This window comes from Balaenoptera acutorostrata, chromosome 6 (genome assembly GCF_949987535.1).
Source record: "Balaenoptera acutorostrata chromosome 6, mBalAcu1.1, whole genome shotgun sequence".
Lineage (NCBI taxonomy): Eukaryota > Metazoa > Chordata > Mammalia > Artiodactyla > Balaenopteridae > Balaenoptera > Balaenoptera acutorostrata.
In genome coordinates, this window is record NC_080069.1 from 115,700,860 (window position 1) to 115,706,859 (window position 6,000).

The 6,000-nt window shown below is 41.2% G+C and overlaps 1 protein-coding gene across 3 annotated transcripts in view; it reads right to left on the reverse strand.

Annotated features, from left to right (window-relative positions):
* MAPKAP1 (MAPK associated protein 1) overlaps nt 1-6,000 on the reverse strand; it is a 239,942-nt gene that overhangs the window by 168,775 nt on the left and 65,167 nt on the right. The window lies entirely within an intron of this gene.

The window sequence follows — 6,000 nt, forward strand, 5'->3', positions numbered from 1 at the left end:
CATAGTACTCCAGCTAATCACACTACCAGAGAAAGAAATGAGGTTATCCTGACCTGCCTGGTTCTGAGTGAACCCACACTGGCTCCTAGTGATCATTACTTCCTTTTTCCGGGTTTACAAGCCCCACAGCTGTTCCTAAGTGAGATTTGTAAATCGAGACTGCCTTATCCCAAAGCTGAAGAGAGATGTCTGTGAATGCCTGGGTTGCTGAAGGAGGCTTCATGAAAGTAGGCGAGTTTTAAGGAAGATTTTAATGCAGAGGACCATCAGAGCTTGCTAGAGGACAGAGGGAGAACAGTCAAGCCTAAGTGTGACTAACAGACACAGCAAGGCTGGATGTGAGTAGCAGAGACAGCAAGCCAGAAGGCCTGGCCCGAGTATAACCTGGGACAAGCAGGGACTAACAAAAAGCAAGTTCTCCTTTCTTGGCTGCTTCCTTGATCAGAATGGTCAACTACAGTTGGCCTTCTGCCAGAATTCTTGTTTTGAATATCGTAAACCACACACACTAGATCAAGCAGAGCCAGAAAGTAACTCCTATGTACAAGGCAGTTGTCAGAAATGGCCAGTCTAGCTTCTCCTAAGAACCTTCTGATAACAGATTCACCACTAGGATTACGTGTAATGGGCAATTTTGTTGTAAAGGACTACTGTGCAACATTTTCCATTTCTCTTCCAGAAAAATGCAGAGGTAATTATGTACTCATAGCCAGTGTAGCAAATCAGTTAAATTAAACCTGTATTTCATCTAACTCATATAGGATATGAATAACATAACTAACTTTTCTAATTTCATACTCTAGTACTCCCAAGTAAATAAAAGGGAAAAAAAGTAAAATTTTCCCCCTACAAATAGAATCTGTCACTTCCTAGGATGTGCACTTTTCAGCTCATGCATCCTAAATGCATGTGGAGATATTATATGCACTATCTATTTAGCAATTTAATTATATCTTTGCATTCAAAGAGTGGCAATGGTTTGCAGTAATAATCAGGTGAAAGCATTCTAACATTAATATGCTGGAATCCGATGTGTTAATTTGATGCAACTTTGCCTTGACAATATGTGATTAATTTGTTCTCAGGCTAGCCCTCCTCCCAGCTCTGACAGTTTAAAATGCTGGGTTTCTTTATCCATATCGCTATTTGACACGCCTTAGCCCACTGCTTTGCTAAGACCACTGTTAATTTGTAATGAACTTGCTTTTTCAGGGGGGCTCCTTCATTTTTAATTCTGTCAGTGTCACCTCCTTGAGGAAAATTACAAGTTTCCGTAGGTGTGATTACTGCCAAGTGCTGCTGATAAGAGGTTTGAGAAAACAGGGCTTTATAAAGAAGTCTGTATTTAATCTGCTGAAACAGATTTACTGCCTCCAGACAGATAAATATAATACAAAGTTCTCTTACTTAAAAGTCATTCCCAAGTTCTCCCTCACCACCACCTCCTCCTAAACAAAAACACAGTTGCATTTCCAGGATTCAATGAGTCACTCAGGGAAAAGAGGTGAAAGTATAATAAATTTAGCAATAATGGTGATTCCTGTCACCAACTTAGACTTGTAGTGGAGTCTTATAAAACATATGAATATACTTTTCACAAAGTGGGGAAGAGGGAAAAAAATCTCACGGAAATACCTACGGTTTCACTTCCTTTCTAACTGGCAAATGAACATTACACAGCCTCACGAACCCATTTTCTGTGGTCAAAATGAGTACTGGTGAAGCTAGGCATGGTTTAAATTTCTCCTTGGAATATAATCCTGAGAACGCTTGACGAAGGGTTACAGGGGAGATAGAAAGTCAAAGCTGCAGAACATAATGCTTAATATAACAACCTATTAGAGTAACAGGAGGCGGCTTCTACAGCACTTTCACTGGTGTTCTCCATTTAACCTTCAAAATAACCACATCCAGTAGGTATTATTATCCCCATTTCTTTCACATGAGGAAACTGAGGCTCGAAGAGTTCATGAGGACTTACCAGCAAGAAAAGGGCAGAACTCTGGGATAGGAAAACACATCTTGTGACTGCCTGTCCTCTGCTTTTCTCCATCACCATCTACTGGATGGAAAAGTCATCCCCTCTCTAATTAGTCCACAGATAAAGCTAACCAGTCTAACGTTGGAGTCTTTCTCTTTAGCTCTAAGCCTTAGTCTTTTTCCATTTAATCAGAGGCATGCCGTTTTTCAGCAATTCCAGCCTTTCCACCAGGAAGCCTTCTGTTCCCAGAGGGCCAGGCATACATCGAGTCCTACTAATTTTACCCTCAGATTTATCAGATGTTCTCAAATGTCTATTTACACCAAGAGCCAGCAGCTTAGAATAGCCCCACTCACCCCATACATCAGTAGTGGCACGCACCTCTTCTCAGATGATTGGGAAAGTTTCCCAATACTTCACAAACTAAATTAAAACTCCTAGATATGAACTACCACTAGGTTCCCCCCACTTCCCAAACTATCTTTTTCTCTATATGTTCCCCAGCTACTGCTCAAATTAAAAAAAAAAGAAAGAAAAAACTACTCCCTTCCACTATATATTCAGGCCAAAATGACTCCTATCACTCACTGCATCTTCACCAAGAAGAACACTTCTACTCTTTGATAAAACACTCCCACCCTTGCCTTCTCCACAAGACTGTTCATGAAGCAGCCTTTAAGAAAGAGGTATGTAAACTCTGCAATATCTGCCAAAGGAATGTAAGCTAGTCACTGAAAAGGAGTATTTATTATATAAAAAGAAAAATTCAAAGATTACAAAGGTAGGTGCACAAGCATGATGCAAAATTACACCTAAACTAAAACTAAATTATGCTAAAGATAATTTAGCATCTACTTCTCAAAAAGAGATACATGAAACTTGGATTTTTAAGCTCTCTTTAATTTAGAACTTTCTTAATGCTCCTTACTGTGGTTTGTTTACTATTAGTCTACATACAAGTTCCTTCAGAGCAGGGGTAGGAATTTATTCATATATGTATCCAGAGGGCCTAGAAAGTAGACGCTCAATAAGTTTTCACTAAATTAAATGAAATAAAACTGCTAGGGGGCATGTCTGTACCTGCTTAAACACGGCCCACCTAGAGCAGCTCAGTTCAGTCTGGCACACATACAACCCCCGGGCACCACCTATGGCTGGTGTGGTGGGAACAGCTGCTGCTCTGAGATGCCTTCCCCTAAAGGACAGACAGCTCCATGGCAGAGACTACATTCCTTATTCCCAAGTCTTCCTCCTCCACTGATTTGTGTCGGCAGGAACTCTAAGGTACTACTCCCAAACAACAGAAAAGAGGAGACCGGCTCCAAGATCAACTCGACTATGAGCCAAGCAAAGGCAGAAAACACCTCTCCAATGACAGGTGTTGTGTATAGAACAGAAAAACACATCTTGAAAGAGATGTGCAGACGGGAACAAAAATAAAACTGAATAGAAAGAAGGAAAAAAGCTAAACCGAACACTTAACCTAAGGCAAGTACTGGTTTGAAAAAAGTATGTAAGAAAAAATGTTAATGTATATATATCAAAGATACAACAAAGGCAAACGAAATAAAGTAGATAATTCAAAACTCCTGTACACCTAACAACTCTATAACTATAATATCTGCCAGATAACTGCATATTCTCTAACATGCGAGCTGGAAAAGTCCATCTAACACTGCCAGAATGGTCATCATCCCTAGAGAGAAGAGTCTAAACCAAATACTGCACACAGAGTGGGTGTACTAGTGTGTCTAGCTACCAGACCATCCACCACTGAAAAGCACTAATTAACTGAAGAAATTAATCTATATGAGTTGGTCATTTATTATGTGCCAGTGACTACAGCAACATTTTCTCATGCATGATCCTTCTGATAAGTCTCACAACTCCTACCAGCAAGGCTGGAAGGAGAGGACGCTGGGGTCCAAGAGAAGTTAAGCTCTTATTTACCCAAAATTGTACAGACACCAAGTGGCAAAGCCAGGACCCAAGACTGTCTGACACTTAACCCAACACACCCAGACCCCTGCCCAAAGAGCCCACTGTGAAGCACACATACACACATGATCTGATTAGAAACGTCACAAATCAGTATCTAAGTATAATGTAAATGATACAAAAGTGCAGAGGGAATGGCAAGATAAAAAGTGGTTCAAGTATCAAAGTGCTAACCAGAATGAATTTTGTTCTGTTTTCTGCAGACAATGAGGCAATGGGCTAACTGCAGTCCGGGTTGAAGAAATGACTGGAGCAAAGGTGTGAAAAAATTAGAAATCATTTGCAGTCAGACTACCAAACTGTCAGGTAATCAGCAAAGTGGGGTTCTGTTGGGAGGCAGGGTGACAGACGATCTAGAATCAGGCCGACCCAGGTTCAAGTACTGCACAAACTTTCCTAATTACTGGCTTTCATTCATTCGTTCCACTAATAATTATTTTGCACCCACGTGAAGTTCCTTTGTAGGGTTTTCTCCTCTCTGCCTCTTGGTTTCCTCATCTAGAAAACAAGAATAAAAATCTCTATCTCTCTGGGCTATCCTGGGGCTGAAATGAGAAATGATGTATTAATTAAAGTAGCATACCTACAACAGGAAGGTAGGTGATGGGTAAATAAAGATCAAACTTCACGGAACAGTAAGAATTAAGTTGGAAAGTATGTGGGGAGAAAGGCTGCCACTGCTGAAGGGCTCTGTCAGGTGGAGTTTAGTTTTGCTACCTCAGGAGGGCAGTGGGGGTATTTAATCTGGCCACTGCTATACACGACACACAGAAGGAGAGGGGACAGGTGGCAGGGAGACCAGTCTGGAAGCTGCTGCTGTAACATAAACGGGATCCGAGAAGGTCCTAGAACAAAGGAGTGAATCTGAAAAGTGTCAAATCTGACAGACACTGAGAAGGAATCACTGGATGACCTTAGGGACACATCGTGAGGAGAGAGTGGTGAAAAAGAAGAAAAGTACTCCCATCAATTCACATCTTAAATGGCTTAAATCTCACTTTGGAAATAATCTTTCTTTGAAAATAATCACCTAGACATTACTGATTTCACAGAAAGACCCTTTGTTTTGCACACAAAATACACTTTAATATTTTTCTGCTTTTTCTACAAGCAACACCCTTCCTCCTAGTCGAGTCTAAATACTTACCAGGCTGTACAAATTACCTCGATCCTTCCAAGATTAAACTGCAATCAGCTTACTCTCACTCATTTCCCTCAATCATTTGGGCCTGAGGAAACAGAGCCTGTACCCTTTAAGACCAAAGAACATAAAACATTGTGTCATCAGTAGAACAGCAGCACTCTATCCCTAAGCACCTCACTGTCTCCTAAATGACTTCAGCTACAAATATTCCACTGGCAAAAAGACTTTATGAAAACCTCAGGGCCAAAGGAATGATCCCTACCTCTTCGGCCAACCCCTTGGGGAAAACACGGAGCCGCTTAAAAACTGGCTGAGAACTAACCTCACAATAACAAGTAGGAGACCTTTGGGAGCCCTCACACCTCATGCAAGCATAACGCAGAGATTAGGAACACCGTCTGCAGCTGGATTGCCTGGGCTCACATGCTGACTCCCCACCTCCTAGCTGTGCGACCTAAGGCAAATTATTTAACTTTGCTGGGCCTCAGTCTCCTCACCTCTCAAACTGGGGATTACTGTAATAACTCTTCGCAGGGCTGCTGTGAGAAGTAAATTAATCATTACATGCAAAGCACTCAGAATGGTGACTAGCACATAGTAAATTCTTAATATATGCAAGTTGCTATTATTAATGTTATTGTTATCATTAGGGTCATTTGAATTACCAAATATAACCCAGCAGGATGCAGATTTATCTGCCCCCCACCCCAATACTTACTGAGCACTATGCTGGGCACTCTGTACAAAGAGAAGAGGGAGAAAGAGACACAGAAAGAGAAAGATCTGTACTCTGAAGAATCATAAACAAGGTATTGTGGAAGTAGAGAAAAGGGAGCCGTTGTCAGGGAGGTCAAGGAAATGGTGTGGAAGCCAATGC